Source organism: Benincasa hispida, chromosome 2 (assembly GCF_027475165.1).
Source record: "Benincasa hispida cultivar pf3 chromosome 2, pf3_genome.v1.1, whole genome shotgun sequence".
NCBI lineage: Eukaryota > Viridiplantae > Streptophyta > Magnoliopsida > Cucurbitales > Cucurbitaceae > Benincasa > Benincasa hispida.
Window position 1 is genome coordinate 10,050,042 of NC_143479.1, and position 19,900 is coordinate 10,069,941.

The following is a 19,900-nucleotide window of genomic DNA, read 5'->3' on the forward strand; positions in this document are numbered from 1 at the left end:
TGTTTTTACATATCTGTTGATACCATATTTTGGTTCCCGCGGTGAATTTGTAAAGTTCGAGAGGAATTAAGTGAATACCCTATGCAATAGAGAATCTCACATTGGTATGATGCTTGGTCACCAACATTCCTACGATTAAGTTAGTAATCGTTTAGAGAGAGAGAGAGCTAAATAATAGAGAATTTGAGATGTTTTTCAACGTACCTCAAATTTCACGAGCCTTCTTGATTATATAAATATAAATTTTGTAACGATCATTCACTGATTAACTTATTGGATCATTAATCAAACTATTATTGACCGTTATGAATTGTTGGATTTATTTCACTAGTGATTATAATATATGCAAAAGTGAAACACTTAGAGCGTGTTTGGCCCAAGGAGTTGTGAAGTAGGAGTTCGAAAGTAGAAGTTGCGAACTCCATTTCTTGTTTAGTCCAAAGAGTTTATGGGTCCCAATACTAAAAATTATCAATTTTATATCTTATCAACTCTCTACAATTTGGGTTCTGATAGTTCACAACTCCCTATACTTCATAACTCTTTACTTCTCACCATTCCGTCCTTTACCCCAAACACACACCGTTAGGCATAATTGTACCTTTATAGGGTCGGCCTCCATACGTAGGCATTTTTTCCTCTTGTGGCCGACCCTATGAGTCGACCTCTATAACCTCCTTTACTTCCTTGGCCGATCCTAGGAGTTGGCCTTCATAGTTCTTGTCAATCTTATGACATGAATTGATATTCTTAACCATATGTTGACAACCATACTTAGCTGAATAAAACATATCTCTTGTAATGATCTATGTTGGAATAAATGATAGTGATCATTCGTATAAAGTTATATCGTTTCATAAATGACATGTCTTTTCGTAATTAACCAACTTGAAGAAGAGACGTGACTATTTGAATGGCCATGAATAGTCTATAAATATGCTTCTTCTTTAAATTGCAAAAAAAAAAAAAAAAAAAAAAGAAAAAAAAGAAAAAAGAAAGATTTTCACCATTAATTTTATCCCATAAAAATATTTCTCTTTTTGTAAATTGGTTCAAGTTCAATTTATTTCCACAACGTATAGTTCATTAGATCTTGCAGACGAGGTGTTGCTTCCATAAGAAAATCAATTTCTTCTATCCTAGGAGACAATTACTCTAGAAACTCGGGCACTTGAGTGAGTAAAATTATCTTAAGGATGCAACATGAAGTCGTTAGGCTCAAATTCTCTTATGTGTTGGGTTGTATGTCCTAAAACTTGTGGTTTATAATTATTAAACATATTCTATTTGATAATAAAGTAGTAATTAAGGTTTATTCAATAAAGGTGTTATTACATTTGTGAATTGCACCTTTTAACTTTAAATTCAATAAACTGAGAACCTGATATGAACCAGGACGCCCTTGTGTTGCCTCCGAGATCAATCACACGCTCAAGAGCCAAGAAGCTATAGTTAGTGGTGAATTCTCACATTCAAGTGGAGTTGAACTCAATTGAGGGGATTCAAGTAGCAATATCTGATCAAAATCTTTATAATTGGTTTCAGTTGATGCTATAAGATGATACCAATTGAACTTTGTTAATTTATTTTAATTTAAAAAATATACCTTAATTTTTGGGTATTTTCATTATTGAACCCATATATGTTTTGTTTAGGTTTTTAGTTCAGGGTAGACTAGACTTTTTGTTAAGTAGGATGGGTTTAAAAAAGGAGAGAAAAAGACAGTATGGAGGTTTCAAAGTTTTGAGTTTTTTAGGGTTTTCTTTGAATGAAAATTCTCTAGTAGATGATAGAGTTTCATCACTAATTTTGCAATTCTTGATTCAAGGTTGCCAAGAACATTCAGGTAAGTTTGACCATCTTGCTTGTGGAGTGTTCAAACTTGGAGTAAGGAACTAGTTCTCCTTATCTCTCGTCCTTCGATCAAAAGGTAATCCAAATCTAATCCTTCCCCTTTGGATTGTTGTCAAATTGATTGGGGGTTTTAAAATTCGATATTAAGGGTTCAACATTGGGGTTATTTAACTTTCAAATTCTAGGGTTTTCATATCAGAACTCCTGGCTATAGCATGAATACTTGACCTTTATGTGGAGACATAAAAGTGGATCAAGTACAAGTATATAGCCAAAACGGTCTATAGCGTAGGGATAAGCTTAGGTACCTTAACTTGGGGACGCTATCAGAGTGTCCCACTTTGTATCTGATACAAACGATGTGATCCTGAATTGTTCATGTAGAGACATGTGAGTGGGGGCATCCTATATAATGAGTTTGCACAAGACCAGACCACAAAATAGCCACTTTTATTCACTATAAAAAATCACATATATGATAGCTAACAAAAAAGCTATAATATACTTTTTATAGCGTTTTCTGAAAGTCCTAATAGCCTATGTTATTAAAAGACTGGGACTTTTTATAGTGTTTTTCTAAAGCTATAATGGATGCTATTGTAAAGTATGAAGATACAGCTTATATACGATGCTATAAAAACATTTGATAGTATTTTTTTTTTATTTAAGTTATAATATGTTTGTATAGCTAACATAATGTGTTATCTTTAACATATAATGGCCTTTTTCCAACGCTATAATATAGGATTTATAACTGTAATTGTATGCTATAGTAATGTTATTTAATCCTTTCCAATTATTATAATTATTATAATAACCTTTTAATAGTATTTCATTTTTGCTATATAAATCTTTCTATAGCTTTAACTCATGGCTATAAAAGAGGTAACTTTTTTTCAAAAATAATTTTTTAATTGATTAGATTTTGATAAATTTTAGCTCAAGTACTCAATTTTAGTTAAAATATACGTACATAATATACTTCATATCATAATAAATACTAATAACTTCCATTCGTAATCTATTAACGTTACAAAATAAAATATTCAACAATTTCCTAGAATAAAGTTGTGTCTAAATGATACAAGCTAGATGAAGTATTTAATGACCACACCAACAACATAAGTTAGCTCTCAAAATCTCCAAAGTGTTCAAAATTGACCGAGTATTCAAAATACAAAGTGTTCAAAATTCACCAAGTGTTCAAAAAATACATAGTTGAGCTGTCATTGTTGATTCTCTTTTCCTTTGGTAAGACATCATTTCATTCACCTACATAAATTTATAAAATCTATATCAATGTATGATTTTGTATACACAAACAATAGTGAATATTAAAAAAATATAGAAAATCTTTTAATAATGTAGATAAATAAGCTTAAAAAATAACATAACAATAATCACTTTATCATATGACCATGCAACTGTACTGCCCAAAGCTTCTTCAATACATGTCATCTCAGATGTAGGCCTCCATTAATATGCGTCGGATTTCTTTGATACATCAACCCATAATTTAACTGCATGTGGACCAATAGGAATGTGATGAACAAGAGCAGTTGGATCATTAGAAGACCATCGTCCTTCTGCAAAATCTCTCCTGAGCCATATCAATCTAATAACTTGCACTTAATTTGACTACTTTTATTGATACTCTATCAAAAGGAAAATATGAGATATTAGAATAAGATAATAATGAAATCAAGAATAATTCTCATCACATTACAAATAAATTTACCAATGGAGATGATATTAGAAAAGTTGAAGGAATATTTGTTGCCTTAGGTACACTTGCAGTAGCATTTGAAAGATCCTCACTTGGTTCAACTTATGATAATTTCATATGAAACAAAAAAGTCAACAGAAAAATGAATGCAAGTGATTTAAAGAAAAACAGATTACTTGTTTCTTTATAAAACATGACATAACTGCTTTCATTTTTATCATTTCATCTTTCATTGCTTTTACTTCTATCATTTCCTCCTTCATCTTCAAATATTCTTTTTCAATAACCTTGTTCTTGTTATCTTGTTAAGACAAGAGAGATAGTTTTGTACGAGTCACACCAAACTCAAATCCTCTTACATGACCACGGTCAGGGCCAAGAATCTTACTTAAAGCATCATCAACTGAAGGAGTAATCTAACATGCAGCAGAAGAAATCATAATCAATAAGCACTCTAACTATACTTAATTTGAGTTTTAAACATGCCATTAAAATGAAATTCAAAGAGGGTTTGAAGCAAACATTACCTTTGAAGACTTAATCCACGAATTCAGCAGAATCACTTCAAAATTGAGCTTGAAACTTCAACAAGACTACCACCAAGATCTTCTCTACAAAGCTCAAGAAGGAATGTGTGGTGGAAACACTCAAATCAAGTTGTATTTGGGATGAATTTTGATGGTTTGAGAGGGTTTTCAACTATGCAGAAATTCAGTAGAAAAACTCGGATTCATCATCCTCATCAAGCTGCATGGAGGACTGATTTATACACACAAACCATGCATTAAAGTAGGGTTGCATGGAGGGTAGCTCTTACTTGAAGAATTTGATAGAAATTGGTGAGTTACAACTTAACGAGATAGTTGATTTTTTCCAAAATTGGAAAAATCCACTTTCTCTTTAATTTTGTTTTTAAAATCAATTTTCCCAAAATTGATTTTGTTTTAAATAAAACTATTTTGTTTAAATTTTGTTTTTATAAAATTAATTTATATAAAACTAATTTTATTTCAATTAAACCTTTTAATTAATAGAAAATAATTTAATATCTTAATATTAAAATTAATAAAATACTAATTCCACCAATATGACCCAATTGCATATTTAAATCATAATTTAAATATAAATTGATTCTCCAATTTCATTTAATTTCATCTAAATTAAACGTTTTTAATTGTATTAAAATACAATAAATTAAAAACCCTAATAATTGAATTTGAACATTTCAAATTCATAGCCTTAATTCCAAAATTCATCCAATTAATAATAAATTTGTTATTCCAATTTATGAGCCAGTAGAGGGACCTAATGAACCTTATGGATCATGAGCTCCAACGATTTGTAATTAATCGGTTAAACTCTTTAAACCTAATTAATCACTATTCGTTAACTATCAAGGCACACCACTATAGCTCGATAGTTGCACTCTCCTCACTGTAAATATATTTCTATCCATTTCGATCACAATCAGTAAGTCGATCCTTTATAGGTCATTCGTATTTACAGTTGGGTCAAAATTACCGTTTTACCCCTGAAAATACATCTTGCACCTTAAGTTCCCACTGACCCTCTATTGAACAACTGATTTATAGTACCATTTATAAATCATATCCCTCTCTTCCAAGAGACAACGGAGCCCCGTTGTTCAAGACTAGGCATCAACACTTAAGAGAACAACCTATCTGCTAATTCTAGGTCGGGTAGGAGTGAATTCCATCTTGCATAACTATGTCCCCAACTATTTATCCGGTCTTATCCCTAAAATGGAAGACTTATTGAGTAGTGCTGTTGGACTACTCTTACCTATGTGATCAATGGATAATCCCAAAATAAACAGGAGTTCATAGTTAGCTCAGGATTAAGATCGTGTTATCCTAGGTCATTGTAGCTTTAAATAGTCAATCCTAACATTAAATGATCGTTATAAAGAAAAGTGACTACTTTGAGGTCCAGTATTATGCAAACTCATTGCATAGGATACCCCCACTCACATGTCTCTACATGAATTATTTATGGATCACATCATTTATATCAATATATGAAATGGGTGGCATTCAATAGTTTTACCAAGATGAAATACCCAACTTCATTCATATACTTATAGATTATGTAGGCTATGTACTATAACTTGATCCTATTTATGTCACCACATAAAGTTAAAGTATTCATACTATAGCTATGGATATGTTTATTGGATTTTCATAATAAAATGCAATATCAATGACTTTATTGAATAAAATACTCAATAATATTTTATTGATAAATAGAAATGTTTAACACAAAATTTACGAACTGTGAGTTCTAGGACATTCCCAACATCAATCACGTTAGTTGTTGAAGTTCTCGTCTCAGCCTCAGTTTGTTCAATGCACTCCTAACAACAAGTATATGCGAAATTATATAATACAAATCCCACATTTTCGTCTATACTTTACCAAAAAAGTCAATGCTCTTAAACTTTTTCAAACCCCCCTGCCCCCCTCCCCCCCAAAAAAAGAACATAATGCACTTCAATCGAATCATTCTTCAGTAGAAGTTCACGAACTCCATAAGCTAATTATACCAACAAAGTATATTCCTAATAACCTTTTAAGAAAAGGAACATAGTAATGTTTAAAGATATCACTTTCAAATAAATTTAACATACTCTATAAGCATAATATCCCAACAAAGTCAATGCTCATAAACTTTTTCAACCCTCCCCTCCTCTCCCCCCTCCCGAAAACATAATACACTTCAATCAAATCATTCTTCAATAGAAGTTCACAAACTCCATAAGCTAATTATACCAACAAAGTATATTCTTAACAACCTTTTAGAAAAAAGAACATAGTAATGTTTAAAGATATCACTTTCAAACAAATTTCACATAATTTATAAGCATGATATCCCAACAAAGTCAATGCTCATAAACTTTTTCAACCCTCCCCCCTCCCCACAAAACATAATACACTTCAATCAAATCATTCTTCAATAGAAGTTCACAAACACCATAAGCTAATTATACCAACAAAGTATATTCCTAACAACCTTTTAAGAAAAAGAACATAGTAATGTTAAAAGATATCACTTTCAAACAAATTTCACATACTCTATAAGCATAATATCCGAATAAAGTTAATGCTCATATACTTTTTCAAGCCCCCCCTCCTCTCCCCCTCCTTCACAAAACATAATACACTTCAACTTGTGCATTCACCGATTGCTCGACCTTCTTTTTATGTGTTTTAGTTCATAATGCAATCCTTGTGACTGCAATATTTTTATTAAAGTAATAATAAGAAAATTTAAATATATATGTTTTGAAGTAAAGATTTTCATACCAAGAAGTTTGCACTAGTATTTTCACTCACAAAGTCCATCCAGTCATCTTAAAAATTATTGGACATTAGCTTCAAAAATGCATCCTTGGTCAGGCATCTCGAATTTGTTTCACTAGACAAGATTTTCTAGCCCTCCACAATCTACCCATCTTTTGGAAAAAAAACTCTTTTTGCCAATTTTCATCTACATTGTATCTTGACTAAAGTTATGAATAGTTAGAAGTGAAGGAAATCGGATTCGCGATTTTCATGAGCAGCGGAAGCAAGATAATTCCAAATTACAATCATGAATAAACAATGTAACATTCCGCACATTTTTTATAATAATGTAATTTCAGTAACGTTATTATTTGGTAATTCATTTTGGATCTCAAGTATAAATGCAGAAATTTAAGTTTGGCGGAAAATTATTCAATGCCTATAGGGAAAGAAATCGATAGAATTTCAATGTGAAAGTTATAGTAGAAATTAATTTTCCTTTCAAAACAGAAAGAATTTATTATAATTATACCTTCCTTTTTAGTTATTACATTTATTATTATTATTTTTGTTAAAACCCCCCACCAACCCTTCTCCTTCTTCTTCCTCGTGCCGCACGGCAATACCACCATCCCTAATTTTTCTTTCTTCTTTCCTCCCAATCGCACGTCGCCTCCGTCCAAACCCACGAATGTCATGCCCTCTCTTTCGACCGCGAGCATCTGTTCAACGGCGTGCCTTCTAAGTCGACTCGACTCCCTTCAGTCGTCTGGGCTATGAAGCAGTCGCCGCTACTCGATTCATGAGATCAGTCGCGTCTCTGATCGTCGAACCCCAACGGTATCGCTCGCCAACCCGCGCTGGTCTTCGTGGATTGCAGGTTGTCGCCCAGAGTCTCGAGATTCCATAGCCACTCGCGCCCAAATCTGAAGATTCACAACCCGACGGCCAAGTCGCTCGCCGTCAGTCACGTAAGGGTGCTTCGAATCCATCGTATCTCGTCGTTTGTGCTGCCAACAGTAAGGGTTGTCGAAACTTGTGGATTTGGGTAAGATTGTGCCAATTTTTTTATTGGATTTACTGGCTAATGGTGTTCTGCTTCAATCTATTGACACATATTTGTTTGGGCTTTAAAAATCAAGTTTTGGAGAAGCTTTGAAGTTAAACGTGTGCTGTTAAGAGGATTTGGTTGTGGTTTCGACAAGCTTTTGGGTAAGATTATTGGGAATTATTTGGCTAATTTGGTTATTGGAACTAAGCTCTTTTATTAATTGCAATTTGGATTATGTTTAGGCCTAATTCAAGATCCATTTAAGCTAGGAGGAAGATTAATTTGCTTGTCACTTAAACATAATTTTGACTTCAAAGTAAGTAATCTTACCACTGGAACTGCCCACGGGCCAAGCTTTAGTTGTATGCTAGCATGGTGAGTGTATGTTATGGTAAATTGTTAGCATGTTGATTGATAGTATGACCTGAATCAAAGTATGTTCTGACACGAGTTCTGAATTGTTTAAATACACACCTAAGCACTTGATCGTTAGTATGTGATGGTATGTGTTTTCATATGTCGACGTATGATCTGCTGGTGTTGAGGCATACTTGTATGTTGTAGAATTATGATGTAAGGTTTACATGAATGTTGTATAATATGTTGTTGAGGATTATGTGTATGTGATGGAGCCATGGTACCAAAGATTTCATGTATGTTTTAGAATTGTACGGTGTTGATTCTTTGAACGTTGAGACTGTGTGAATATCCTCATTGATTAGTTAGATGCTCACTAATTTTGTGTTTCCTTCGGGATTCACCAGTTTGTGTTTCCTTCGGGATTCACCAGTTTTGTGTTTCCTTCAGGATTCACCAGTTTGTGTTTCCTTTGGGATTCACCAGTTTGTTTTCCTTCGGGATTCACCAGTTTTGTGTTTCCTTCGGGATTCACCAGTTTTGTGTTTCCTTCGGGATTCATCAGTTTTGTGTTTCCTTTGGGATTCACCAGTTTTGTGTTTCCTCCGGGATTCACCAGTTTTGTGTTTCCTTCAGGATTCACCAGTTTTGTGGGCATACTTAACTACAATAGGATAGGACTCAGTCTCTTGTCTGTTTCATGTGTTTATGTGCCATAGGTGGGTATCTAGAGGACATAGATGCCTAGCCTGACCCCAGTGATGGGGTTACTTACTGAGTATTTCATACTCATCATTTCTTATGTTGATGTTTTAGGAAAATATAAAGATGCACCAGTGATGGCGTAGCGTAATTCGTGATCGTGTCACTGGGACTAGATTTTTTTGCTTCTGCACCTTGAAATTTGAGTCCTTATTTTCCTCTTAATATTTAGTTTTACTGTTTAAAATTTATTAATAAGGATTATTTTTTTAATATACTTTTGTTAGTCTTTAAGAATTTTGGGTATCCTATTATTTGTTTTAACAATTGCATTTAATAAATGTCTTTTGAACTTTTCTTGTTTAATTAGCATTTATTTCAAATAACTGAGCGTTGTTTTAAATCCCGTGTATACATTTATTTTAGTAATGGCCTTCCCTAAGTCCTAGGGGGTCGGGTCGTTACAAACAATGCATTTACAGTCGACTTCAAACAAGCGGTTATATAATTCATACAGAAATTACAACATGAAAAACCCAAATGCACAAAGAGAAAAATTGTACGAACAATTGCAAATGAGTCTCCACACTTCGTTACGCACGACCGCTCGAACAACAGCAACCACGAACGCTTGATCTACGCGACCGCAACACCGCACGAACACTTCGTGCTTGTTCGCAACGATCGCCTCGGCCACAAACTCCTCAGCAACAGCACGAACAGCCTCCAAAAAACCTCGACGGTGTCGAGTTGAGTAAGATACCACCAACAAAGCTACCTTGGTATTTTCGATGTGATAATCCAGAGGGTGGGCTCTGTTCGGACTTGGTATGAGGTAGACGAAGGAGGAAACATCGATTGTGTACACGACTGGGAAAGTGGGAGATGGCGGAGACCTATTGTATAGGTCGATTCCCAATCGTTTAGATAAAGCTATGCGATCATCTAGCAAAAGCTATGCGATCGTTTAGCTCGGTCTATCGCTTACAGACTCTACACGATCGTTTACTTAGGACAAGTGATCGTCTAGCAAAACTATGTGATCATTTAGTAAATACTGCACGACCGTTTAGCTCGCCACTGCACGATCATTTAGCTCGTCCAGCCGTCGTTTAGTAAATCTGTATTTACTTGACGATTGCGTGAGTTTGTTTTATGTGAAAGAGAAAACTCAAAACCTTTTTACGAAAATTTTTCAGCGTTTGTAAAATCATCCTTTTGAAAAAAGGAAAACCATTTTCCTTTTAGACTTACGTTTACCATGAATCCAATAACCACCCACTCATTTGGTTATTTAAAGAAGAATAATTAATTATCCAATAATTAATATTATTATAAATATAAATGATAACCAACTTATCATACTATATTTATAACCTATAGTTTTAATATTTCATCTCATGAAACATATAAACCATAGTTATTTTCCTATTCCATGGTACTTAATGTAAATCTCATTTACATCAATCCTCCATGAAATGTATCTTATAGATCAAATCGATTATACCATATATAATCAACATACCTCTTGTCAAATTGAACATTTCAAATCAACACCAAGAACTGATCCTCAAATGAATCCATTGAGCTACCAAGGGAACCTCATGGACCTGTAGCTCGAAGCTCCAATGATACGTGAATAACTGACTAAACTCTTTAGTCAAAGGATCCATCATCAGTTAATTGTCAGGCACTCCATTAAAGACTAACAGCTGAACTTTCCTTACCACAGATATATTATGTGTCCATCTTAACGAATCAGTAGTGCGACAACCCTTCACAGATCGCTCGTAAGTACAGCTAAGCCAATAACCGTTATGCCCCGGTAGTTACATCTGTTTCCTTAAGTACCACTGATCCCTCTAATGAATATAAGTCATAGTCCTACTATGACTAAGTCTTCTCTTCCAAAGAGAAGCTGTGGTCACTATGTTCACGACCCGGAATTAGTCCTTAAGGGAGCAATCTCTATACTTATCTCTGCTTCGAGAAATGAGTAAATTCCATCTTGTGGATTGAGTTCCCAGCTCCCAGATCAGACAAGTCCCCAAAAAGGTAGGCATGTTGAGTTGGCAATCTGGCCACTCTCACCCATACTAATCAAAGGACCGCACTTAAAGGCAGGAGTTCCTAAAACACTCAGGATTGAGGTCATGTCACCTATGGTCGTTTAGGTGAGATGCAAGTCTCTAGTATCAACGACGTTATATACAGAGTCTAATCATCTCGTGGTCCAGGTCTTATACAAATGCTTTGCATAGGACACCCCCGATCTCACGTCTCCACATGAATGGTTAGGATCTACCATCTGTAGTAGTTTACAACACTTGCAAACCTCTACAAAGTAGGCCGTATGTAGTGTCACTAGGATCAGGTATCCCACCTTAATCCTTATACTACCGACCTATTTAGGTTATCACTTAAGGCATGATCCACTTGTATATCATATATACATGCTTAAGTTCACATAAGATAACCAAAAAGTTTTATTTATTGGATATGAGTAAATGTCAGAATTAAATAACACTTATTTTATTCATTAAAAAATGTGTATCTTTACAAAACAACGAGACTCCGAGAGAATTAGGACACCAATCCCAACAATCTCCCACTTGTCCTAATGACTCAGGAGACTAATGTACAATACAATATAAAAAAGTACAATATACAATAAACTAGGGCATACCCTAGTATCATCTACCACTTGCCCTAGACAAGATGCCACAAGTCCTGCAGACCCAGACTCTCCAGGTGACCCTCAAACACTTTAGCCATGAGGGCCTTTGTAAAGGGATCAGCAACGTTGTGCTCCGATACGATCTTCGTGACTATCACATCACCGCGATGCACAATCTCCCTGATCAAGTGATATTTTCGTTCTATGTGCTTACCCCAACGATGACTCTGAGGCTCCTTCAAATTTTCCACAGCCCTCTGTTATCACAATAAAGAGTGATAGGCAAATCCATATTTGGAACAACTTCTAAATCTGAACGAAACTTCCTTAGCCAAGCAGCCTCCTTAGCTGCTTAACAAGCCGCTATGTATTTGGCTTCCATAGTGGAGTCTGCGATGCATCCTTGCTTGATGCTTCGCCAAATTACAACCCCTCCATTCAGAGTAAATACTGACCCCGATGTGGATTTGCGAGAATCTCTATCGGTCTGAAAGTCAGAGTCCGTGTATCCTGTACGGATCAAATCCTTATCTTCATACACAAGCATGTAGTCCCTCGTTCTTCGAAGATACATGAGGATTTTCTTGACCGTCATCTAGTGATCAAATCTTGGATTGGACTGATACCGACTGACAATCCCTACTGTATAGCAAATGTCGGGTCTGGTACACAATATTGCATACATCAAGCTTCCTACAATAGAAGCATAGGGAATCCGTCTCATTTCCTCAACCTCTTGAGGTGTCCTAGGACATTGATCCTTAGATAAAAGGATTCCAGCCTGAAGGGTAACAAACTCCTCTTGGAATCCTGCATCCTATACCTGATCAACATTTGATCAATGTACGATGTTTGAGATAGGGCTAACCATTTGTTCTTGCAATCCCGAATAATCTGGATCCCGAGAACATACTGTGCCTCACCCAAATCTTTCATTTGGAACTGGGCAGCTAGCCACTCCTTAATGTCAGTCAGATACCCTACATCATTCCCAATGAGTAGGATATCATCCACATATAGTACCAGGAAAGCTGTTAAGCTATTGATGATCTTCTTGTAAACACAAGGCCCATCAACGTTCTGGTCAAAGCCAAACGAATTGACAGAAGTGTCAAATTTTATGTTCCAAAATCTAGATGCTTGTTTCAACCCATAAATGGATCTATTAAGCTTGCAAACTCTTTGCTCTTGATCTGGAACTATGGACCCTTCTGGTTGAGTCATATAGATGGTCTCCTCAAGATTACCATTAATAAAGGCAGACTTGACGTCCATTTTCCATATTTCATAATCATAAAATTTGGCTATGGATAGGAGAATCTTGGTAGACTTGATGTCCGTTTAGCTCGATCTGTCGCCTACAGATTCTACACGATTGTTTACTTAAAGCAAGCGATCGTCTAGCAAAACTATGCGATCGTTTAGTAAATACTGCACGATCGTTTAACTCGCCACTGCACGATCGTTTAGCTCGTCCAGCTATTGTTTAGTAAATTTGTATTTACTTGACGACTGCGTGATTTTCTTTTACGTGAGAGAGAAAACTCAAAAAAAATTTACGAAAACTTTTCAGCGTTTGTAAAATCATCCTTTTGAAAATAGGAAAACCATTTTCCTTTTAAACTCACGATTACCTAGAATCCAATAACCACCCACTCATTTGGTTATTTAAAGAAGAAGAATTAATTATCCAATAATTAATATTATTATAAATATAAATGATAATCAACTTATCATACTATATTTATAGCCTATAGTTTTAATATTTCATCTCATGAAACATATAAACCATAGTTCTTTTTCTATTCAATGGTACTTAATGTAAATCTCATTTACATCAATCCTCCACGAGATGTATCTTATACATCAAACCGATTATACCATATATGATCAACATACCTCCTGTCTATTTGAATATTTCAAATCAACACTAAGAACTGATCCTCATCTGAATCCATTGAGCTACCAAGGGGACCTCATGGACCTATAGCTCGAAGCTCCAACGATACGTGAATAACTAACGAAACTCTTTAGTCATGGGATCCACCATCCGTTAATTGCCAGGCACTCCATTAAAGACTGGCAGCTGAACTCTCCTTACCACAGATATATTATTTGTCCATCTTAACCAATCAATAGTGCGATAACCTTTCACATATCGCTCGTAACTACAGTTGGGCTAATAACCGTTATGCCCTTGTAATTACATATGTCTCCTTAAGTACCACTGATCCCTCTAATGGACATAAGTCATAGTTCTACTATGAATGAGTCTTCTCTTCCAAAGAAAAGCTGTGGCCATTATGTTCAAGTCCCGGAATCAGCCCTTATGGGAGCAATCTATCTACTTATCCCTGCTTCGGGAAAGAAGTGAATTCCATCTTGTGGATTGAGTTCCCACCTCCCAGATCAAACAAGTCCCCAAAAAGGTAGGCATGTTGAGTTAGCAATTTGGCTACTCTCACCCATACTAATCAAAAGACCACCCTCAAAGGCAGGAGTTCCCAAAACACTTAGGATTGAGGTCGTGTCACCTATGGTCGTTTAGGTGAGATGCAAGTCTCTAGTATCAACGACGTTATATATAGAGTCTAATCATCTCGTGGTCCAGGTCTTATACAAACTCTTTGCATAGGACACCCCCGCTCGCACGTGTCCATAGAATGGTTAGGATCTACCATCTGTAGTAGTTTACAATACTTACAAACCTCTACAAAGTGAGTCGTATCCGTAGTGTCACCAGGATCAGGTATCCCACCTTAATCCTTATACTACATACGTATTTAGGTTATCACTTAAGGCATGATCCACTTGTATATCACATATACATGCTTAAGTTTACATAAGATAGCCAAGGAGCTTTGTTTATTGGATATGAGTAAATACCAGAATTAAATAACGCTTATTTTATTCATTAAACAATGTGCATCTTTACAAAACAACGAGACTCCGGGAGAATTAGGACATTGATAACGAGTAGAAATGCATGTTATTACAGCGCAAATAATTAAAAGAATGAGGGAATGCAGCGGTAAAAATATATAAAATCATGTCCAAAAGTGTTAGACCAAGAAAATTGGTATCACATGCGCCTATTGCATAAAAGTAGCTAATTTACTTATTTTCTGCAAGAAAAATCTGTTGGTGCAAGTTAAATTGCGATCTAAGGAATTAGGCGTCCGCGCGCATTAAAAGATTGCGATCGCAAAGCCATGCGATCATATGCGATTGCGAGAAGTTGCTCAAGAAGGTGGCCGCATAAAGACGACCCATCAAGGTGAAAGCTTAATAAATCATGATAGGACGGAAAACTAATGACGGTCGAATCCGAATTTAGTTGACAAGCCGTTAACGACACATTATAGCAAGTATACTCAAATTTTCGATGACCATTAATCGGCACATCAGAGCAGAAGATTTAATGACCGCCCATCATTGCAATCATTAGATAGAAAAACTTCTTCACCTTGAGCTCTATAAATACCAAAGGCCACCATCGTTAAACAAGTTCGCCATATAGAATAGAGATCATATACAAGATAGTTAGTCGTTAGTCTGTTCATAGTCATACTTAGAAAACAGAGGCGAGCGAAGAAAAGAAGATGCCGAGAGATCATTCCCGGACAGCTCGAAAGACTGTCAGGAAGCACTACAAAAGGAGAGAGGGTCAACACTTGTGGAAGCAAGGATATTAATCTAAGTAAAGTTGGAGTGAAAAGACAATGTAAAAGGCCACGGGAAGTAAGACATTGTTACTGGGCTTCTTATCTCTACATTCTATTGTTATTCTGTATTCTGCATTTAATCTATAGACAATGGAAATCTCATTTCAACTTGTGTTCAATCTCCATACTTCGCATGAGTGGCTAAATCTCCGAATGGGTTGAGAAGTACTTAGCTAGCATGACCTAAGATCTTCACTTTATGCGATCATCTTGTCTTATGTATGCGTCATTCACCCTTTAGAGATGCGCGAGAGAGTGCTCTAAAGATAGAATCTAGGCTTGGAAGAGTTAAATTAGAATCGCATGAGCAAAAGATAGAAACTTAGGAATAAGTTCTGTTGCTATTAACACATCGCATGCACCCTAGAGATAGAACATGACAGTATGTGGTCACCTTATGTATTTGTGCATCATTCATCATCGCTTAGACAAGAATAGAGGTTTAGACATAAGTCCTATCGACATTATCATATACATCGCATGCGTCCTAAGAATAGAAATTACGGCATTTGCATTGGGAGATGACATGCAGTTGTTTATGTGTAGCATGATCGCATAACTTGAATGCAATCTTAGGAAGTGTTAGCTAAATCCCTTCTCAACCCGTTCATCGCATACTCATTGTAACTTTTGATTTCATCAACTCTTTACTCGAATGTGTTGCATAGGAAATATACTTAACAAAACACCATCCAACTTTTTTTTTTTGTCACCGCAAGGGAATCAAATTTATTGTCGTATAGTAACTCTGTAGTCCCTGTGTTCGACCTTGGACTTACCTGGAAACCTAGTGAGATTTATACTTGGGTTTTACTAGGAAAACTTGCATGTACAACACATAACTTATCACCGCAAATATACACCATAATTGCATCACATTTACAACGCATCAGACACCAATCCCAACAACAAGCAAATCATAATGATATGTGCATTCAATTTGAATTATCTAAATGAAAAAGTAACTTTGTATCTAGATAGATTTCCATAGACTATTTTCAACCTCGTAGGTAGTTTCTTCTAATTCTCTAAATTCACCGGTACAACCTCTCTCACTAGTGGACTAATAAATGAAGCTAATCCTACTGATTCATCCCTAATGGGTTGTCCATATTCATTGAAAACAAGGTTCACTCAAGGTTGTTTATCAACGGCTATTGTCTTCGTCTTTGTAGGGCCCCTTGTTCTTTTTGGCAAAGTCGTTGTTTCAGATGGGGGTTCATTGACTATGTGATCTTCATTTTCAAGTCTGTTTGCATTAGAAGTTATTGTTTGCCTACGAATTGCTAATCTTGTTCGAGCAGCCGATGAGTCTAATGTAGGAATTAAAATAGGATTACATTTAGTTATCTTCTCACTAGGATTGGGAGAGAAATATTTAGGGTGGTCATTCAGAAGAGGCAAACTATCATTATCATGTTTAGATGCATTTGATTTTTTCCTCTGGACCCCTACCTCTTTTAGTAGGTGGTCATACAACATTTCATCACTACAAATCTTCCTTCATAGAGACCTTTTTTTTCTTTTAACTTTTAGTTCTTAGGTATCTTGTATGTGTTGTATAGTCTGCAGGACTATGATGTATTGTTCATTAGAGGAATCAGTTATACTTAAGAATTTAGATGTAACTACAGGAGCAAAACGGTAAATTGGCCCAGTTGTACTTACGAGCGATCTATGAAAAGTTATCGTATTGTTGATTGGTTATATCCAATGAACACATAAATAAATTTGTAATGAGAATAGTGCGGTTGTCGATCTTTAGTGAAGTGCCCGATAGTTAATGGATGGTGGATATCGTGATTAAAGAGTTTAGTTAGTTATTCACGTACCGTTGGAGCTTCAAGCTACAAATTCATAAGGTCCTTTTGGTAACTCATTGGATTCAAGTTGAGAATCAGTTTTTGGGTTAGTTTGAAGTGTTCAAATTAACAAGAGGGAATTTGATTATATAAGAAATAATTAAATTGATTCAATTATATGTGATATAATTGATTTGATATATTAGTTACATTAATTGGAGGAATTCATATAAATATGATTTATATTAAATAAAGGAGAAAAGAACTATGGTTTAAATATTACATGTGATGTGATATTAAAACTATAGGTTATAAATATAATATAATAAGTTAGTTATTATATTTATTTATAATAAAACAATTATGAGATAATTGTTTAGTTGATTATTTCTTTTCTCCATTAATCGTGCAAGTGGGAGGTTAATTTCAGCTTTAACAACTGAAGAATAAAATGAAAAGATTTTTCATTTATTGTACGATCGCTTCATTATTGATTTACTAATCGATCGCTCACGAGAGACTAAACGATCAAGCGAGAGATTGCTAGACGATTGCTCACAGAGCAATAGATTACTATACGATCAAGTACCCACTATCTATGCGATAGACTAAACCTTCCTCCCACTTACTTGATCGTGTAGCTCAATTGTATACTTCCTCATTCCCTCTACCAAATTCATACAGAGCCCACACCTCTTATATTCTCACTCCGAGAATACCAAGGTTATCGAGTGGTAGTGTCGAGGTGTCGCTGTTCGTGGATCAGACAGTTAGTAATTGTGACTAGAGTGAGAGGTTGCTAGATGATTTCTCATGAGAGCGAGAGATTGTTGTACGATTGCTCACGAGAGCGAGAGATTTCTAGAAGAAGAGTTCTTCAAATTTATCTCTTGATTCTCTATTGTTTTAGTAAGAAAACATGCTATAATTTTCACTATAATGCATAACTGTTCTTGTATGTTTGTGAATGCGTTTATTCTTTCACAATGGGCTTGGAAAGATCTTACTTCCATTCACTGGTTTTCTTACATAAGAGATCCTTCAATTGGTATCAGAGCCAGGTTGTTCTGATATTCTAAATCCATTGATGTATTGAATTGCGTTTACATTCATGGTGGGTTTTAAGCATGTCTGCATTATGTTTAAGTGTTAAATTTTTTCATGGATGTGGTTTAATGGAGTTTTTGGGATGATTCCTCTGGTTTATGCTTTCTTTTACATATCAAAGTTAATTGTAAGGGCCCTTGTGTTTTTGGGCATATTAACTTGCTATCGAGTCTGTAATTCAAAGAGTTTGAGTCTGTAAGAGTCACTCGTGATGAAGCTTCAAGGCATGGAGATGTTGTTTACTTTGAGGAAGAAGAAGACCAAGAGTTGGTCAGATCGTGTAGCCCAGGCTAAACGATCGTTTAGATTTGGCTAAACGATCGAGTAGAAAAGTTCTAACTCGATCTTGTAGCATTTACTAAATGATGGCTAATGTTAAACGAACGAGTAAAGTGTTTACTCAATCAGTTTGCTTTTGCTCCTCGATCGTGTAAACGATAGGGATAAACGATCATTAAGTATGGGATACTCATTGCAAGGTAGGCGCACACACTAAATGATCATGTAGGCCAACATGCTTCATCCCATAGTCACTGGCTACACGATCACTCAGTAAATGTTACATTGCGCTTTCTCCTCGATCGTTAGACGATCTTTCTCCTCGATCGTCTAGACGATCATGCTTCATCGCATAATTGTCATCTACACGATCGTTTAGGCTTGCATTTAAACTTGGTGCGTTACACGATGGAGTGGCCTTCATACTTTGTCGCATAGTCAAAGGTACTCGATTATTGCAACACGATCGTGGTTACTCGACCAACTTTACTTAACGATCATAAGGAAAAGCTACACGATCAGGAAGCGAGGCTTTGCCTGGGCGGTTCAAGACCTAGTTCGCCTATTTGAATCGGTTTACTCGATGGTTTGTGTAATAGATAGTATTTTATTTCCAGTTTTTTAGGTTAATCATCCCGGTCCATTAATATTGGTGAATGTACATGAGATGTATGTTTAAATTATATGTCATATAATATGCCATATAGTTTTAAATCCCATCATAGATTATGCATTTGTCATGCATCATCCCTATATTGTAAGAGTTATGATATAGTAGCTTGCATGATTAAATTACTTTAAGAGCATGCTCATGCATCATATAATATAAGAGTTATATTTATGCATGCATTAAGCATATTCATACATCATCTTTATATTATAAATGTTATAGTATAAGGGTGTATCGAAGCATGTATGCTTAGTTCATTACTTCTTTATATAAGAGTTATATATAGAAATAAATGGACATTGCATGAAGCATGACACATAGGTTAAATTTATAAGAGTTATAAATACCTAGTCTAGCTTAGCAATGTGGATGATTTTGGTTGTTTCCTTTTATAAGTGTTATAATGGAAATTAGAACTAAAATCAATAAGAAATACATGCATGCAAACTTAGTCTTGAATCATGTTTTAAAAGAGTATTAAAATTTGATGGAGATAGACCTAAGATCATGGTTCTAATGAGATTAAAAACCTAATTTTAATCCTTTAGTCAGTTTAATAGGATTAAATTGACTAAATAAAAGATTAAGTATGTACCAAATCTATCTATAAGGGACCTTTTGTCTAAGGCGGGTTCTGTCTAGACTGGG

The 19,900-nt window shown here is 35.3% G+C and overlaps 1 pseudogene; it reads right to left on the reverse strand.

The window, feature by feature from the left end:
- Positions 1-3,210: 3,210 nt before the first annotated feature.
- On the reverse strand, positions 3,211-7,058 carry LOC150037638 (uncharacterized; annotated as a pseudogene).
- Positions 7,059-19,900: the final 12,842 nt, after the last annotated feature.